Source organism: Corvus hawaiiensis, chromosome 6 (genome assembly GCF_020740725.1).
Source record: "Corvus hawaiiensis isolate bCorHaw1 chromosome 6, bCorHaw1.pri.cur, whole genome shotgun sequence".
Lineage (NCBI taxonomy): Eukaryota > Metazoa > Chordata > Aves > Passeriformes > Corvidae > Corvus > Corvus hawaiiensis.
Window position 1 is genome coordinate 44,263,875 of NC_063218.1, and position 20,935 is coordinate 44,284,809.

Genomic DNA, 20,935 nt, shown 5'->3' on the forward strand with positions numbered 1-20,935 from the left:
AGCCCAAATGCACAGCTCCACAGCCCTCCCTAAACTGATTCTTTTTAACCATGCCAGTATTTGTTGTGCTCACCTGTGGTAACTGCCACCACTTCCATTTTTCAAACAACAAGAAATGTATTACCGCCGTTGCTAAAAGGCTCCATAAGGCAATTACAGGTGAAGCCATGCCACAGGATTGTCAAATTAGCTGTGCAGGTTAGGCTGCAAGAGCAAAACCACAGGGACTCTGCAGATGTTGTGCTGGAAGTAAAGCTTGTGCTGGACTTGAACGAGTGCACTAGAAAGCCCCAAGGAAGCAGAGGGGCCATGGCAAAGACCTTACTACAGGAAATGCAAAAGGTAGGTGTACACTTCCACCATCACCTGCCAGAAAATGAGTTTACACTAACAGTTATGGGACTTGTGATACAAATGGTCCCCTTCCCCTTCTCCTCCTAGACAGGCTGCCCCTACTCAGTACTAATGCACACCAAATCCCCATCTTAAAGGAAATAAGACCAGCACATTGCTTCCATTATCATAGAGGGCAGGTGCTAGGAAAAGAGTCCCAGGTCTCTGCACACACCTAGACTCTGGCTCAACCTATTTGGTGTCTTTCAGCATGGGGTGAAACAGTATATAAACTACATATGTTTTTCTATGGGAACACAAGAAATAATTCAAAGGCTGAATTCAAGACCACAGCTTGGTTCTAGGTGGTCAACACCACTACTACATGCAAATGAAGTTGCATAACTGGAAACCACAGAGCCAGTGAGAAAGCCCCTGAGGTCTCTTCACATGATACCAAGTTTATTCCAGGTTTCTGTGATATATGTAATAGCACCACTGATTTATTTTTTTTTTCAATGACCATGGGTCACAGTCCATAGCTGTATAGCTGTGGATAGATAAGTGCCTTTGAAGGATTCTAGGTAAGAAACTGTTTCCCTCAAAACCAAAAGAATTTAAAATGTTCCAGTATGAAATAACCTGTTACCATATAGTTTAGATAATTATTCCTGGTGGAACAATTCCTGACTCCTGCTGGTAACCGGCTTGTGCTCCAAAGCTCAACACCTCTTGCAAACTGAATTCTACCTTATGTAATTGCAGCAGCTGTTTATATTTGACACAGCATCTTTTCTTCAGAAAAGATTCAAAGAGTTTTGCTGTGATTTCTAGACAGGCTTATACTACTCATACAATAGCTACTCATACAATAACAGTGATTATCACCCTTTCTATTTTAATAGAGCTGCATTTATAGACAATAAAGTACACAAAGTAAATTTCAACTTATGGATATGGCTAAGCCAACAGCAAAACTTTAATAACAAGGAAGTACTGCAAAGAGAAAGGCCTTGAAATGTGCAGGTAACAATGAGGTTTTCAGGCTCACTTGCCCTTGAGAGGATATTCTGTAGGTTAGAAATCAAAGCACAGAAAGTAATTCTAAAATATGCTAAATGGAGAAGCATATTTTGAATGGATAAACTAAAAGAAAGATGTCTCTAATTTGGCCACTTAACTGGTCAGCTAAGGTAAGAGGGACTAGAAAGATTCTGAAAATAATCACATTAAAATTATAAAAATCAATACAATTTTTCACAAGTATTCCATGCAGTAAGAGCAAAAGCAGAAAAATTGTAATGCATAAATCTGTGTCAGCTTAGCTATGACCTTTGGAATACGCGGCACAGATTTGAAGACACGTTTCTGATGCTGGTTAAGTCTGAAAGGCACTGAAAAGTCACAATAGATATGCATACATTGAGGAAAAAAGGCTACTGCAAAAAACTCCAGAAACTACTATTATTAGCTAGATAAGTGAAGAACAGCTGTCATGACAACCCAATTCATGTAAATGGCAAGAGATAAATACGACTATAATCAAGGTGCCTCAGTAAGACTTTATTGACTTGAAGAGACACGCATCCTCAAAGGTCAGAGCAGCTCATGTAGTTCACATCTGCACCTCAGGCATTCACCTCCTGAACCTCAGCTGGAGTAAATGGACTAATTGGACTGAGGTTAGCCACACTGATTTTAACATCTTCTGGGAATTTTCCCCTCTCCTTTGCTCTGTAAGGCTAAATAACAGGGTTTATTACTTTATGTGTCCTTGTTCCTCCTGGTTCCTTTTCTCTAGGGATGACATATAATTTATTTTACCACCATGGTGTATTTTTTATGAGTTAATAAGCCCAGACTAAACTGAGTATGCAGCTGGTTTAAAAAGGAGTTCAGTGGACGGTTATTCTTCAGGAAATACCTCTCTAAAAAATTTGGAAATAAATATTTATGTAAAAGGAATGTCTCAAATACTATCTTTTTGAAATAGAGCTATTTGGTTTTGCGTTGTTTTGAGACAGCTTTGTGTAACTGGGAACTCACTAATAATCAAATTCTGTTCATGTGAATGCCTTGCTTTTTCAGAAATATGTATTTTTCAACACTGAAAATTTTAAGATCTTTGAGCTGTTCATGTCCAGATGAAAAAACAAAACAAAACAAAAAACCAAACATAAAAAAAGCAAAAAACCACCAACACCAAAAAAACACCCAAGCATAAAATTTGCCAAATCAAATAATTTTGGTCTTTTTGTCATAAAGGTAGCTTCATGACATCAGGCACCCTTACTAGACAAGACAAGTACTTATATGAATTATTTGTAAGGATAGTCTTAAAAATAACTGTTGCTAAAATTCTTGCTCCATTAAAAAAGATTTTCATATAAATTATTTATTACTTGAGTTTTTTGGACAATAAGTAGACATTTATAGTGAAATAAGGTACCAGTTAATTGAGTAGGTGACTTGAAATTTCATAGAAGTTTTTAAAACTAATATGTGAAACTATTATCTTTTTTCTTACCAATGACCATCAGTGACTTCTCTAACTGCTCTTCCATACATTAAATTTTAACTGGTCAACTATCTCCTAGAAGCTGAGCATCTAATTTCGAAACAAGTATTTTGACATTTTGGAGTTGTTTCTGCAGGTCTTTTTCTACTCTGTTATCTGGCCATGAGCTTTGGCCATGGGTTTGTATCTTGTGCGGTAAAGCATTTAAGTTTTAAAGGTATTCAGTTGTGCAAGAGTTGAAGCAAACCATATTCTGGATTGAAAGGTTCCCATTTCCTGACAGACGGCCTTCTTCATCCTAAAAGAAAATGAAACCTGCCATTTTTATTCATGCAGAATATCAATCAACTTCCTATTGTTGTTGAAATAAATGGAATTATCCCCTTCCACTTTGAAAAAATAGCAAAAAGTCATGCAGCACATATCAACAGCACTGCCACACTTTTATTAGTTAGACCATTAAAAACACGACAGTATCAGAATTTTATTTTTACTTCTGAATATATTTATACTTCACTCAAAAGTAGCCATTCAAAGGTGTGTCTATTAACAGGAATTTTTCTTTTTAGATTATTTCTTTTAACATTTTTCTTCACAAGCCATCTCTGAAGTTCAGACAAGAGCTGAGCTAATACCAAAAATATTTTTTCAATGAATATTTTTTTTCAACAGCTACATGAATTCATGAAATACTCTTTGAATGTTTTGGATGATTACTTTTTGCAAACATTCATGCACCAAGTTTCATGAACACCTGCTCTGAAGTTATTTTTAAACCAACATCAATAAATAGGCATTGAGGATGTTTTTTACAATGTGATTTTAAGAAGCTATGGCTACATTGGCTTAGTCCTTCAGCTTTCTAAGAGACAAAGTGAGCTTTTAAAAGTTCTTGTCACTACTGAAACAAAAGTTTGGTGATTCATTACCTGGTAACTCTCTTGTCATTGTCATGAGTAAAGTGAGAGTAAATGATTCCATGCAGAAGAGGGCAAGGGCTGATGAGAGGCACATCCAGAACACACAGAATTTACAAGCGACTGAAAGACAGTTCCTCTTTGTATGCAATCTGTTCAGTCTGTCCATCTCACCCCATTTGATTTCTCTGGCTATTTCTTGATCTTTAAAAAAATGGTGACTGTGAGAATTACAGTAAGAAAGAAACATTCAACCTCTTTTCTCCATGGGTTACATATGCAAAGACTTGTAAGAGTCTGGAAGTAAACAGCCATACTCCTACTCAACAGGCAGAATGCTGAATATGATTCCTTCTGGATCAAATGCTCATTGCCAGGAAAAGAATTCTAGAATAGGAGATCAATACAGTCATCTATCAGGTACCTGTTATCTCCTTAAGCATCTAAGATCTACTGAAGCAATAAGTTTGCCAACCTAATTGTTAAATTTATTGTGTTTCATTAATGTCTTTCTATCAATCATATTGAGCCTAATCCAGCTCTGTATGACACCTCTGAAAAATTACCATTGACTTCAGGGGAAGCTGGATCAGGAAGCAATAGACATACCAGCTGATGAAATACATGTAGGAAATGCAATCATCTCTTAAAACAAATCATATGCTATCTCAAAAGTGATAAAATGTCATTTAATTTCTGTTGGCATTCCTACTCACTTCTGCACCTGCAGAGACAATCTTCTTAGGGCTGAATGATATTTACAATGAAGACAAAAGCAGAATGTCGACAGGTAAAGTAATTTGGCTCTCATATTGACTACAGCAATTTGGGTGGCCACTGCTGTGAATTAGATGAATGACAGCTGGAAAAAAATCAGATCTCCGGCAATAAAAAAACAGTTGATATGAGAAATAGATCTAAAGAGCACAAAACACTGAAAAGTTTGATTACCTTTCTACAGTTGCCTAGCAAGCACTAAGTGCTGTCCTTAAAGAGATCAATCTAACATTTCCCAGGGAACATGTGACAACTGTTCTCTTTTCTCACAGTGTACACTTAAATGTCTATGGATCACACTTGTTGCACAAACAAACAAAGGGAGCTTTATTGCATGGCACTGGCTGGCTATTAATCAAATAATGGTGAAAGACTGGGACATTAAAAAAAAAAAAACTACACAAAACAGCTAAACTAGATTAAATCAATAGGCAGTGGAAAGAGCCTTCAAAGGAAGCTTTTGCTCTGAAGGATATCTGATAAATACGAATTACTTTAATTAACGTTCAGGTTTTAACCTGTGGTAAAAAACACAGAGAAAGGTAAAATGTTGCTGGGTTGAAGTGCACATCTATATTTTGCCCTTTAGACCCTACTTTTTTCACTGTTCAATATGGCTCAGAAGTTTGGTTGAAGAGGAGTGAAAGAAGGGTATGACAAATGTGCTCAGTAAAGGTTTAATAGCTGAGCCTGTTTTCCCCAAATGACATCACCTAAATTCAAGTGCATGTCAAATACATATATTGCCAAATAGATAGAGACCACATAGTTAAATCATAGCTGTAGGTGTAAGTACAGATGTGGATAATATATACATACATGGCAATTTGAAATCAAAGTGTTTCATCAGAACTTTTTACATCTGTAGATTTGGAAGAAGGAAATATTTTTTTAAATGGCAATGTATTTTGTTTCAACCTCATAAGAACAGTATCTCTTAAAAAAAAAAAAATGTATCTTAATTCAGTCACTTTGCATGTATTTCATCTAATTGTATCTTGTAAAGACAGATGAAAGCAAAAGCAGGTAATTAAATGAGTCAGGAAGGTCTTCTCAACATTTCCAGAAAAATTTTTTCTTGTAAACTTTCTTGCAGACAATTTTAAAATGTTGATTTCTTTTTCTAGTGTGAGGTGAAGAAAAAAATCACAAATTATAGGAACAAACCCACAGAGTTCCAATCAGCACTGAATATGCATTTAATATTGCTACTTACTTGCCTCACAAGGTTGATGGGAGATTTTGTTAGACGTGGCTTCTCAAGCTCTGAAAACTGCTTAAGGAAAGGTAGTCCTTTTCACAAACACCAAGAGTTGTTTCTATATTGGCTCCTGAAGCTGACACAGAGGCAACTCCCATTCCAACAGAGGCAATTTGCGATCCCCATCTACGCAACTGACTTGCATACACAGTTCTCCCCTTCAGGGAGTATTTTCTATAACTGTGTGGCTTTACTTATTTATTTTGCTAGTAAAAGGTAAGCCACATCTGTGCAATAAGCAGTAAGAATCACGTTTCGAAAAAGTCAGGGCTGTTCAGGCTTTTCTCAATTCCTTCAGAATGAAATACCTGCGGTAGTACCTATTGAGCTTTCATCTCAGGGGAGAGTCAAATGCTACAGTTTCATTTACTTCAGCGTGTGAAGAGTAGAGGCAAGTTTTATTAGGAATATATGGAGGGAATTTATAACCCAGCCTTACCCAGCAGCAAAGGACAAGTTACACGTCTTGTGATTCTGCCTCCCTGCGTGGCTAACTGAGTTAAGACTTCCTATAAGGATGTAGTATTATGTTAATGATTCTCTTTTTTTTATAACCAATGCTTAGTTTGTGTGTCAGACAGGGCTCCTTCGGCAAATTTCTGTTTTGAATGAGAAGAAAAAAAGAAAATGTATGGATTTTTAAGATGTGCCTATATGATAACTATCTATCTATAAATATATATATATATGTATAGGTTAGTAAATGTATTACATTTACTATGTACATTTACATTTACTAGGTACACAAAAATACATAGTAAATGTATTACAGATGAAAATATAGTATTTCAAAACAGACAGGCAAATAAATTTGGATTTTTTTCTGATCTATAGGGGTCCCACGCAGTTCTCCTGGTATACCTCAGTTTGGACTCACACTGATTTTTCTAAATTCCAAACTCATGTTTGTGCCATTTTCATCTCTTAATCACATATTTTCCTTAGGATTATCACAGGACAGATTCAAAAAATAAAGCCATACCTCTTCCAATTAAGTAGACAATGACATTTTCTAAGTGCCTAACTGTGCTGGAGTTGAATATGTTTGCATCTTCAAGCATTCAATGCTAAGGTTTTGCTACAACGTCCACTTGTAACATTCCAAAACATGGATCTGCACAGGTGTTCAGCATTTTTAAGTCTGCCTTATTCATTTCCAAACATTCTATAGTGTATCTGGTCATTTCATCTGAAAAGGGCTACCCAGAAGCCCTACAGCAAAATTTACTTCAGTGCTGCATTTCATTTTTTGACCCATTTTTCAGGAATCTTTTTTTTGGGGGGGAGGGTCATTTGTTCATTTCACTTATCTGGAAAGCATTAATTATTTAATAGCAGGAGTAGTTTTTAGTGGCTGTGTTTTGACTTTCTACTCTGCTTTATTGCCTATGCCAGTGTTCACAGTTTTCCCCTCTGGGACAATCTCAGCATACTGACACCCTAGATAGAATCAAAAATAGGAAGACAAAATTTTCTCCTGAAAAGTCATTTGTCCTCTATGTTTTTAAGGACCTGTAACCAGTTAATAAAAATAATGTACAAAGTCTATGTATTGTATATCTGAATGCAATGGGGAACCTAACATCCATTAACATTGATCCAGACACTTATCAACTTGTGTGTACAAAGTCAGCTCCTCTCTTAAAGTTGTTCAAAGCACATTTCAGAGGAAATGTAAAATTCGAATAGGGAAAACAATAACATGTTCTTTCTTGTGAAAAGCTACTCTCTGGACTGACATTTAAAGTAAGATTTGAAAGGTGCCCACAGACTCCAGAGTATTAGATGATTAGATGGATGGACCACATCTCCTACAATGAAAGGCTGAGAACTGGGATTGTTCAGCCTGGAGAAGAGAAGGCTTTGGGGTGACTTAACTGCCGTCTTCCAGTACCTGAAGGGAGCCCACAAGAAAGCTGAAGAGAGACAATTTAAAAGAGCGTGTTGTGACAGGACAAGAGGATGTGGCTTCAAACTAAAAGAGGGCAGGTTTAGATAAGTTATTAGAAAGAAATCCTTTACTATACGGGTGTTGCAGTGGGGATCCTGCAACACGCATATATCAAACCAGGAGTCCCGTGGAAAGGAAATATATATACGGACAGACAGATTCTTGATAGCTGTTTCAGAGATGTTTATTTCTCCAGCCGCATGGCCGGAGCTCTGCCCAGGAACTGTTCCAGTCACGGGACCAAGGGTCCTTCTGCCCGCGCAGGGAACACAAACCAACCAATGGGAACGAGGCTGAGCAGGGACAGGGAACCCCGTGTCTGTGCCCTCAGGGCCCCTCTCCCAGGGCTACACGGCAGGGGAGGGACCCCAACACCTCACCCGTTTTATTTTAATAAAAGGAGAATGAAAACAACTGGATAAACATAACAAGAACCGTTTCAAGACAAAACAAGCCACCCTCCTGAGTCTTTAAATGTCCAAACAGATTCTCTGGAACATCTTAGGGCTGACAGAAGGGAGACAGAATTCTCTGAGCATGCTTTGTGGGGAAACTGAGGCAGGAGAGGGTTTAACTTCTTCCCTCCCCCTTTTCATCCCCCACTCGGCATTGGAAAGGGATTTTTGGGGAAACAATTGGCAAAAGCATGGTTTTGTGAGGGAAACCATGGGTGAAAAAACGGATTGGGAATACACTGGGGGTAATAGGACATAGAGTAAAAGGGAAAGGTGGGATTAGGAAAGGGAAACTGTAGGGGGGGCTTACAATGGAGATACTGTCTAACATGACTACGATTTTTTGCATATATACTGCCTTTTACAGGAACACCATCAGGCCCAGTGACCTGCGATGCTTGTAACCCTTTTCTCCCTAGTACAATATTAAATTCCACCACCTCTCCATCTCCCAAGCTTGGGATCCATTTTTCAGGGTTATTCTTTTTAATAGCAGTTCTATGCACGAATATGTCTTGCTGGTTGTCACACCTTGTTATAAAACCATAATTTTGCTTAATATTATACCATTTTACTATCCCTAAGGTCTTAGCTGCTATGATCTTTTCCTTTTTCCGAGTGTCTGCTGTTTTCTGTCTCGCTGCGTCTTTGTTCTCTCTTTCGGTCGCTCCCGTGTTGGAATTGTCGGGGCTGCTCGTGCCTGCGCGCTCTTCCCGGGGTCGCGTTCGGGGCTGCGCGGGCCGGGCCGGGCCACGCCGCTCAGTTCTCCGTGCGTCGCCTCCTCTGGTCGCAGCTTCGCTGCCACTGCCGGGCGCTGCACCCACGTCTCGGCCGGGCCCCCGAGCGAGGACTCCCCCGCGCCCCGCTCCAGCGCGCGTGTCGGCTGGGCGCGGCTCTGTTCCACCGCCACTGCCGCCAGCCGCTGCCCGCGCGCCGCCCCTCTCGGTCGGGCGTTCCCGGGGCTCGCTCCACCACGCGCTGCACAGGGCCGGGCAGGCACCGCCGGGTCCCGCCGCGCCTCGCTCCGCCGCCGACACTGCGGCTCGCGTGGCTCCGCCCGCGCGCGGGAACTGCCTCGCTGCTGCTCTCAGAGCGCTCGGTGCACGTGGCCTGGGCCGCACGGTCCCTGCGCCACGCTTCCCTTCACCAGGACACAGCTGACATTGCTCAACAGTCTCGGTAACTAAATAATATTCACGAAAATATTCTTCCATCGGCATATATTTTGACTCCAGTATTAACTGTGTCCAAACGGTTTTCCAAAAGCCCTTGGTAAGAATTAAATCCCAAGAAACATAGAAAAAGTTCTTAAACAACCATGCCAGGAAGTGTTTCAGTTCTTTTTGAGCTTGAATCAAGCTAAAATTTACAAATCGTTGTTCAAGAATCATTTTAAGTTTAAGATAAATGTCCATATGCGGCTCTGAGAGCCAAGAGTCTTCCCACGGTTCCTCCATAGTTTAGATATGGAATAGCAAAGCAAAACCAAGAAGAGGAATCCAAAGTTTCCAGGGTTTACTCACACAAATCAGTCGCTTAGGGATCGGGGATCGTTCTGCTCACAAATCTCCACCATTTGTTGCAGTGGGGATCCTGCAACACGCATATATCAAACCAGGAGTCCCGTGGAAAGGAAATATATATACGGACAGACAGATTCTTGATAGCTGTTTCAGAGATGTTTATTTCTCCAGCCGCATGGCCGGGGCTCTGCCCAGGAACTGTTCCAGTCACGGGCCTAAGGGTCCTTCTCTGCCCGCGCAGGGAACACAAACCAACCAATGGGAACGAGGCTGAGCAGGGACAGGGAAGCCCCGTGTCTGTGCCCTCAGGGCCCCTCTCCCAGGGCTACATGGCAGGGGAGGGACCCCAACATACGGGCACTGGAACAAGTTTCCCAGAGAAGCTCTGGATGCCCCATCCCTGGCAGTTCAAGCCAGCATTGAATGGGGCTCTGAGCAACCTGGTCTAGTGGAAAATGTCCTTGCTCATGGCAGGCGGATTGGAACTAGATGATAGTTAAGGTCTATTCTAACTCAAATCTTTCTGTGATTCTATGATTAGCTCATCATTCCTTGTAAAATGTGCTATGTGAGCCACTTAGTTGCTAAAATGCTACAACTAAGAAAGCACAGAGAAAATGTTGTGTGTGGAATTTCGAACACCTTACATGACAACCCATTTAGCACTCTTTTCAGGACCACACACAAATGATGAAAAGGTTATTCTTTCTCGGTATATTGTCAAAAGATGATATAAAGGCTGATCATCATGTTCCACACAATCCAATAGCTCTTCCAGTGCCTCAGGGATAAGGGATAGGTTAGAAGAAATACCTATTTGATCTCTTTTTATCTTTTTTGAAATAGTAGGACATCGTACATATAACAGGATGAAAAACAAGTGTATACAATACAACCGCTGCAGCACTTTGTGGGTTCAATGTTTGTAATTACTGCACAATAGCACATTGTCTTTCAAATTACACAGCATGGGCAACAACAGTAATGATAACAAGTGACTCAGGCAGGCAGGAAATTCTCTCTGTTATGATAGGATTAGAAGGTATGGGAGGAGAGTCCCATGAACGCTTTTGCTTAAATTCAGTTTAAAATACCAGTGGCACTGAGAAAAATTGAAGGTCTTCAGCTTATGTCTTGCATGTTTCCTGGGGAATTTCTGAGAATTTTCTTCTTGATGTGGTGGTTTTAGGGGCTGAGTGAGACTAACCTCCTGACAGGCTGAGTCAAAACTGAGCTTTTCTACAATTCACTATATCAAAGGTATGGACTGCATATTTCAAAAAATAATAGCACTTTATAGAGAGACATTTGCTGAAAGGACAGAAGTGATAAGCCCCAAAAGATTTAAAGAGAACAGGAATAAAAAGAAACAAAGTTTCCTTCTGACAGGCCATACTGCAAAATAAGCTTTCTTCAAGATAATCTTTTTGGAGAAGTTTTAAGAAACTAGAGACCTTGTCTTCGAGCAAAGTCACGAGGGGTTATACAATTTTTTTAAAACTTCTTTGCAGCAAGATTTATTTACAAGTGTTGTATCCTGGATTGGGTCTTTTTGCATTTTAAGAGGATCCCTTGCAGACCAGAGTATCTGATGGAATGACGGATATACTTTGCTCCTTAATCAAACTAGGCGTAGTTTGGTACAGGCTCCAAAAATGGTAAAGGCCAGAGATGTGTGAGCCAAGAACTTCTCTAGTTCTAAACTGTTCTCTGAATTCCACAGAGGAACAGAGCTGCACAATGAGCATCAGTGCATATGAGCATGCAGCACTGATCGCATAATTAACACATGAATAGCACACGCCATTTTCAATTCTCATTCTTCAAGGAATAAAGAAGTTGTGGATACAAGGAGTCTCATGCACACCTTATCCACCACATGTAATTTGAATTCATGCCAAGCCCTTTATTCCATAAATATGACAGACTAAGAGTGCTTTCTTTGAGCTCTCCCTTCTAAGCAGCTGGCAGCATTGTGGGGACTCCATTGAACTGGGATGCCTCTCAAGCTTGCTCCTCAAGGCAGAAGGACTTCTTAACAATTACAGTTTTTGGTAATTGACTGATATCTTACATAACCTTGTAGTACAGTGCTCTAAGATTTTGTCTTGGTAACACTAATTTTGTCTTGGTAGTTCTGAATCATTGTTATATCCTTTGAGCAGTACAGTAACAGAGTGAACCTTGAACCTGAACTTTGTTAAGCCACACTTTTACAGAGTCATATTTCAATAAAACCACTTCTGCAGATACCTTTGACAGTGGTTCTTTAAGCAGTGTGAATAGTCCATTTGCAACAAATTGGCACAGTCAGCAGGATTCCTAAATCCACCTTTGCTACACTGTAACTCATAATTGACTCTTTTGCTCCTCATATTGGTTTCTAATTCCAACATTGTTCATTTAATGTTTTCAAAATTGTAAGCATTAATTCATTTCTACAATTTCATCCCGCTGGTACAGATGAGAAGTCCCAACACAGAGGATGGAAAATGAAAAAGTATTTTTTGCTAAATTGTAGACAGTAAAATGTGAACTAGAGTTGACCCACAAAGACACTGTGGACTAGTAAAATGTGGACACTAAAATGTGGTTTAGAATTGACCCACAAAGAAACTTCAGGCATAAGTTTCAGCTGCAGGCAAAGTCCTCAGAGACAATCTGAAACAGTAGGATTTCTTTTTCCTTTTTATTTGCAAAAAAATCTGATGTTTGAGGTCCTCAAGCACTGTCCTGCATTGGTCATTGCTGCACTTGGAGGATGCCCTGGAGCTGCACCATGTGTCTGTGCCAGCCAGGCCACAGCAGTGACCATGACTTCTCCTCCTGTGATAACCTTGGAGGCAAGAAATAGCAGGAGACAGAGGGCCTTGTCCTGTGTTTGTGTCTGGCACCAGAATCATAGCTAGTAGAAGCTCCAGTAATGCTTACTAAGCTTTTTATACTGGCACAAAGGTTTAATGTTACCCAGCCTTACAGAATTCCTTGGAGTTGTTATTGCATCCACAAAGAAAGGACACCTCCTGTTGGGAGGGAGTAACACTGTCCGTCTGTATGTCTGTCTCTGCATGTCTGTCCATCTGCAGGTACACAGTGGGTGGTTAAAAAACTGTTCATTTATTTTTTAGATTTAACTGACAGCAAATTTGAGGACTTTCATATTTGCTTGAAGCTTGAATCATTTAATGATTTGTTTATTCCTCCTTGTTAATATTGTACCTGAGATTTATATGCAAGTGTTATTTTGCCTCTACATAGTATGCTTTGTAAAATGACTAGCATTTACCACAGTTTCTTTCTTTGATATAAATATTGGAAATATATTTGGCTACAAGCTAACTTCCTAAAATTTTAGATTGCTTTTTTTGTGATTCAAATGAAATCATAAGTAGTAATCTCATTTTCTGTCAAATGACAAAACTGGAGGTTGATTTCATGTTCAGAAACAGAGCACACGCCCAGATATTTATCAGAAAGACCTACTGATATGTGTAATGTCACAATTTGAAACCTTGGAACATAATTTCAGAGAGTCCTGAAGAAACAATAATGTACTCCAATGTAAATTAAATTAAGCAGACATACACTGTCAGTATATATATACTGAAAACTATGTTAATATGTTGAAGATCCCCTTAAGGGCTGAAAATTAATAGCTTTTACAATCTCTTGGAAAAATTACGTGTGATGCAAAATGTAGTTCTTTGCTAAATCTGTTTCAGCTGTATATTAAAGACTTTTCCAAGCACTGAAGTCAAATTCATACAGAATATAACTTCACTGACTTCAATAGAGTTATCCCGCTGATGGTTTTAGATCAATATTTACAAGACATTTTCTTGTAAAATATCTTCTTTGAAAAGATAAGAACTTTTAATTCTAATTCAAAGTGTTATCGCCATAACAGAAATCCACTAACATCCCTGGTGTGAGGGATTACCTCACTTACTTTATTATTTTGGGTGTAGGATGGTCAGCAGAGATTATGCTGATGAATATAGTGGAGCTAGGTGCTGTTCAGATCAGGGCAATCCTGTAAAAATACCAATGCAGATGTAGACTAGGAAATTATCTTAGGGTTTGACTTGTTTAGGATTTCACTATGCACTTCTTAAGTTTCACGCACTTTGGGCCTTGCAGACCTGTGGAAGACAAATCTTTCTGCAGAAAGACAACCAGCAGTATATTAGTGAAGGTTTTCAGCACATAATATATTTGAAGTACACTGTGAAAGCAAATGAGTGGCCTTTCTAGGAACATACTGAACATTTCACTTTCTGAAATTAGTGTTTAGATGTTCTAGTGTCAAGATTGATAAAAACATATACATATCCCACCTTCAGGGACCATTGAAAGAACTCTTACTCTCCAGCAGTCTGCTCCATCTTAGCCCATTTCTATCCATGGTTTGGAATTTACACAGAACCCCTGATTCACACAAGTATTTCATTTTCTTCTTGAAAATTTTGCTATGATTGAAAACCCTTAGCCCTTACATACACAAATTTTCATGAAGTTCAGCAGCATTGAATTCTTGGATTCTCATATCCAGCTGCTTTATCACTCAAAGAGAATGTGTGTCCAGTCTTTATAACAAAACCGTAAAGCAACTCCCAACCAGAGCAAAAAGGAAGATAATTATATTAGCAAAACTGATAAAGATATGGTCAGCTGCTCTATCTGAGCTGGCTAAGAATCATACCTCTGGTGCGACCATACATGCATAGATTGTAGTGTATGTCTGTCTTATGCAACCTCAGAAAAAAGCACATGAAAAATAAAGAGTCTAGGAAGAGAAACTCAGAAGTGGAAACATTATTTTGAGCTTATAAATTTACTTGTACCTCAACAAGTAACAGAATTGATTTACGGAAATTGATAGGACCTCTGGCTTTCTTATGAACAAAAACTCATCCACATACAAGAATTCACCCACAGAAATGTGCTTCAGGCACCACTATTACTACAGAGGACTGAAAATAAAATTGCCGTCCACTGTGGTGAGATAGAGTTAATGAGAGACTAATAAAGAAATGGTGCTCTTCATTCTCTCAGAGAAAAGTTATTTGAAAATTTAAGAAGGATGTTACAGATTCCTCTAGACCTCTCTGTTATATCAAATACTGAGTCCTTTCAATACCAGAAAAACTGATAATTTTATTCCTATAGCCAGAATTCTCTACCAGTAAAGAAACAAAAAAACATACAAAACAAGAGAAACACTGCAAAATATATTTTTGCAGGCTTTACTACTAGTATGTATCCATCCATTCACCTATACATCTAGCAAGGTAGCTAAATAGCTGTCCACCTACATGTGCCAATCTGTGTAAATATCGGCCTATGTATATATCCAAATATCTACCACAATGGAGTGCTCATGCTATTCCAAGCCTGCTATCCCAGCTTTGAAGGTCCAGAGCCCTACTATCCCCATTCCTTGACGCCCTTTGTCCCTGCTCTGTGGCCATCCAGTGCTTTTAGTGGGAAGTGAGAATGGAATAGCAAGTCATAACTGACCTTGTTCAATATGCTGTTTCCATCAATCCCCTCTGTTACCTTCAGTGAGTAGGGAAGCAACACTTGAAAAAAACTGTCTCCCATCTCAGCTAGGATGTGGCAAATAACAAATGAGAAAGGGACTGAAATGCACAAACTCATATGCTTTTATCATTTCCCAGCCCCAGAAGACAGTGGGAATCGACCTCAATCAAAAACTTTTCTGCCAAGACTGAAAAAGCACCATGGTACCATGGTATGAGTATTCATCTTTTCATTTTTTTTTACTATCTAGGAGATGGTAGCTCATCTTCTTCTTCCCAGGGATCAGGAAGATGAAGGGATCTTATCTTGTGCTCTGCTAGACAAAGGTACTAACAGGGGTAGTGCCAGCTGAGACCTAAACATGTTCTGAGAGAGGTGCTTCACTCTGCTCTACTTCATCAAACAAGTTAGAGAAAACCTCTGGTGGGATGAAGCATAGCCAGGAGGGAGCTCCTGTGAGCAGCCACCTTCTGCCTCTGCCTCCCAGCTGTGACAACCTCAGTGCGGCTCCACTCCACTTGTGGATCAGGTTGGGAGGTTTGACTGGAGGCCGAGCAGCAGTAGTTCACCACATTCAAATGTCGTTTACCTTGTTCAGCCAAAAAGCAGGCCCTTAGCTACATCTTTTCTGGATTACTCTCTAGGACTGCCAATCCAAGGGAGCCAAGCTGTTTACTAAGATGCAAAGTGACCCTTTCCTGTGTCCACCTCCAGTGAACAAGAGAAAAGCATATCCCAGGAATCAGCTCCTGGTTTTTACACTCATTGCACTGAGAATATGCACTGACATGGAGGATTCCTCAGCCCTTTTGTAATATTTCTTTCTCCCTCACAGAAAGCTCAGACCTATCCATAAACAGTTCTTTGCCTGATTTCTTGATTTAAAATTTGGTGTGAGAATCTGGAGTTCTTGTTTTTATGCTCATTTTGATGGCATACATGCAATTTGCCACAGGCATTGGGAACAAGCTTCTCCACCATCCATATGGATGGGATCAGAGATCACAACATTACTGACAGAGGAGCAAAAAATGCAAAATATGACAACCTGTGAAAACATCTGTCTCACCAGTTTGGGAAAAGATGTGCCTTTCACAGCCAGCCAAACACTTCACATTTCTGAAAAGCAAAAGCATCATATTCAAATTGTTAAATTAAAAAGTCAACTCTCAGGCAAACAATGCAGGGTCTAACGCCAGAAGATGACGTGCAACACACTATTTCTGAGACAACTACAGTATCAAAAATGTTCATCAAGACAGTGACAGAAGGCTCTAAACTTTCTACACATAGAAAGAAAACAAAGAAAGAATTCACCACAATCATTACTTTTATTTCATGTCTTGGTATGCATAAAGTCGTCTAGAAAAGTAAAATAAAATCTTTCTGATATGAGTGGGTTTCCAAAGAGACAATTACTGGTGTTGACAGATACTAAACTGAAATACAGACAAAAAGAATGAGAGCATCTGGCAAGTTTTTATCTACTTGATCCAATGTTTTTTGTCTTTTAGACATTATTAAGCATGTTTAGGAACAGTCTTGCTACCACAGAAGCTGCTTTTCTGGCCTGCCCTGAATTTAAAGTCTCCCAGAATTTTCCTAGAAGTCAGAAGAGGACACTGAATTTTGTCTTTCCATAAGAAATGGAACTGGAGTGAGGTTATAGACAATCCCATGGCACTTTTCATAACAGCAAGGGTATACCAGGGCTAGCTCACTGGCTAAATTTCAAGTCAGCTAATTATATTCTCTCTCCCAAATGTTTTCAGTGGTTTCAATTAAAGAAGTTATTAATTACTTCCTATCCTGAAAAATGTTAGCAGTGTGGCTGGCCCAGCATAACTTCTGTGTTTTCTCAGTAGTATGTTTATGTATCAAAGTACCTTGGAATCCAGTGATGAAAGTCACTAGAGAAATGTGTGCTATTGCTGGCTTTTATTGTTTTGTCAGCCACAATACTCTTAGATCACTTTTACTGGTAATAATAAGTATATTTTACTTTTATAATGCCCAAGTCATCTAAGAATTAAAATATGCAGTCATAATTCTAATTAAAAATATATCTTCTTTAAAATAGTAAATATTGAACGATTTTAAGATATAGTGTGGATGTGGTATCAGAGCACAGATTGTTTGTTGGTGGTATTCAACTTACTGCATGTGAAGGGGCTCTTTAGGCTACAAAAACTCCAAACAAGTGTTTCTGCCACCATTCAAATTATCTGTATTTCAGTTGCTGTAATTCTGCAGTAAGCTTTGGGTAGGCGTAATATCAAGTGTTCATTTCAAAATCATAAGGATTTTAACTTTTCCCTGGTCTATTTAAGCAGCTTGCTTTTATTTTCTTCCCTATGCCTTTATGTTACATGCAATAATTCCTGTTACTCCTGGATCTTCCATCTTTAGAATATTACAAATGTTATCCATCTTGGCTCAGGCATACATTACCCTAAGCGCAATCTTTCCTCATAAAGAGATTTTGAGGTCCACTAACCATTTCTTTTTTTGTTCTGTACAGCTCCATTTAGACATGAAGGTTTCCTCTGACCTGTGAGATCTCAGTGGCAAAGATATAAGGAAACCAGTGGAATATGGAGGTTTATTTATTTTTGAAACCAGACAAAATAATGCAAGAAACACATTACAAGGGGTAGGTCTAGAGCACGAGAGCTGACATGCAACACTCAGTGCCATGGTAAGACAGAAAGTGGAGTCACCTGAAAATGTACTGAGGCAGCAAAACCTGCAGTGCATCACCTGGGATAGAAATGACAAATTGGTTCTGTAAAGTTTTAAGTTCCCTGTAGCAAAGTCATTCTTGGATGACTTGACCTCTTTGCTTCTATCTAGTTTAATGATTAATCTGCTCAGACCATGAGGGTCTGATGTTCTTCCTTCCCTTTATTCAAAGGACACAGTAACCATAATTTGCCTGGCTTGCCACTTCTTTACAATAGTAAATCTTGGGGTCTAGACACCCACACATGCACAATCCCCAGCACATACTCTTTAACTTACCTGCTGCATCCAGGTCTAAAACAAGGCCTCAGATTCCAGTTATGAGAAAATTCAAAACAGACATGTCACCATAAATATTTTACAAAATTAAAGTAACACCTAGTGGAAAACCAGCTATGCAATATATTTCCCTCAGGACATTTCTTCTGTGAGATGTACATACAGGGCCTTCTATTTTGATTCTTCTAAATAGAATGCATAAAATCAGTTTCTATAGAAAGAATAAATGCAGTGACATTTTAAATGAATTGCATCACAAAGAGATTCAACATAGATGTAATAGGCTTTGCTTTGTGTGAAACACAATTAAGTGATTTCTGAATTATAGCTATGTAAAAATATCTATTAATTATGTGCCTGATAAATGACAGTGGAACTGTTTTACAAAATTAATTCTTATTCAGCTTAGATGCAATAACTGAAGAAAATATTTAACGTTTTTCCTTTGAGGAGTTTGGGGGCTAAAAGTTTCACTGATATGGAAGGCTCTGAGTCCAGTCTTGTTCCCAATTCAGTTTAGTCTTTTCTCTGGGAATATAATCAAACATTAGAGTACTATAAAAGTGATGATAGTGAATAGATTTTTCCCATATAAACATTAAATAATTAATGTGCAGGTTATACATTAATATATCTGCTGTCTAGAACATTTTCAAATCTTTGTGATGCAGCTGTTTAATTATGCAAAGGCATGCTAACAGCATGGCTCTACAGTAGAGCTTATGAGTATATATTATCACACATGCATCTGTATCATTTGTATACCTGTCATAACCAAGGAATAACTTTTCTCAAATGGTCCTTTTGGATAACAAAACTGTTTTTTGAAGCTGGTTATGGGTTTCTGGTAAACTGAATCAATGCTTTTCAGTTGCTGCCATACTAAACCGGCCCATGTTAATAATTCATGACTTTTGGATACATATAGTTGCTGTCAGAAAAGAAAAGGCAATTTCTTCTCATACAAGGCTGTCAGTGACTTCAGAATCAAACAGGTAAACATATCTCTAGGCATACCTGTGACACTGTGCTTCATCCCACCATCCTGCCTCCCATAACCACCAATTGGGGTGATGATTGCTGCATCCAGCAGCTTTGGGGGATGGCTGGCAACATGGTAGGCAAGGGCTGTCTGGAATGGTGACCTGAATGCCTTGCTGGCATGCAAATATGAGTATGATCTTACTTTATAAGGAGCAGACAGCCCAGGGCCTGTTGAGCTCCCCTGAACATCAGCAGGCTGCATGCCAGGATCTCCCTTGAGCAGGAGCACCTTGCAAGGTCACTCCTTGAGACTGAGAGATTCCTTGCTGCAACTCATGGTCAGGACATGATTGGTAGCACACTAAACTTTGAAATCTCTAGGTGATATAAAGGATTTTCTGTACACATTTATAATCCTATAGATAAAACTGTTGACCAAGTTTGGGACTAGGAATGGATCTGGCCACACCTAGACTCCTGTCTGAGAAGTTTAGAAAACAAGGAGAAACCTTCCTGAACTTTGTGACTCAATGGGAGGTTCCTCCTGACAGTTTTACCTGACCTTGCCCTCTATGCAGTAAATACTCAAGTGTACCTATCAAAGATTTGATAATCTTTGCCATCAAATGTTGTTAAACCACTATTTGATAAGAATAAGGCATATTTTTGCTGCTCTTGTACAACTGAAGTGTATTGCTCCATTCAGGACAAGATCATAAAAAGCAGCATAGGCAGCTGCTTTGGCACCTGCAAAAGAAATTCTATCTGTGCGTGATGAAGGGAAGTCTGCAAAGCAACAGTCCCTTTTTTTTTTTTTTTTTTTCAGTACCAGGAAGTTACAAAGAATTAAGCTTACATGGGTTTGTCTTTGACATTTTGGTAAAATGTCACAATAGCCATTGCGGTAATCCTATGGTTCTTCATCCTTTGCAATAAAAGCTGCAAGAAAGCAACTTTTCAAGTACTACCCTACAACCTACAACATGCTCTTGAATAATTTTCACACCTCATACTTCATCTTTAGGCATGGACATTGGCGGAGTTTTGTGTCAACTAAGTGTTTTTAATTAATCAAACATGTTGTCCATATCTGATCAGAGGAGTTATAGATTTCCCCATCCCTGTCAGTGTTCAAGGCCAGGTGGGACAGAGCTCTGGGCAGCCTGATCCACTGGAAGGTGTCCCTGCCCATGGAACGAGATGATTATAAAGGCTCCTTCCAAACCAGTCTGTACTTCTACCTTTTATGTCACCTACCACTTGTGTCTGTGTGCATTTCCCTGTGCAAGTGCAAGAAGAGAACTGGATCTATGTTAGGACATTTAAAGTACTTCAGTCAACAATTCTGACATAGGTTTAATGTTGCTATAATTTTTGCTGTTATTATCTGTTAAATCTTTGGAAAATTTCCAGATGGGTGGATTAGTCTTCTGTCAATGACTGACTATCAAATGGGAAGTATAATTTCTCCACGAATTCTCCCAATTTTGTGACATAGTGAAGATCTAAGAAAAAAAATGGGTTTTGAGACAAGCAAGAAGCCATAGAGAATTAAGCTGCAAAATTCTTCACACTTCACCATTGTGAAAAACAGCAGTTTTTGAAAGAACACACGTGACTCTTCTCATGCAGAAGGCAAAAGGCTCTGATT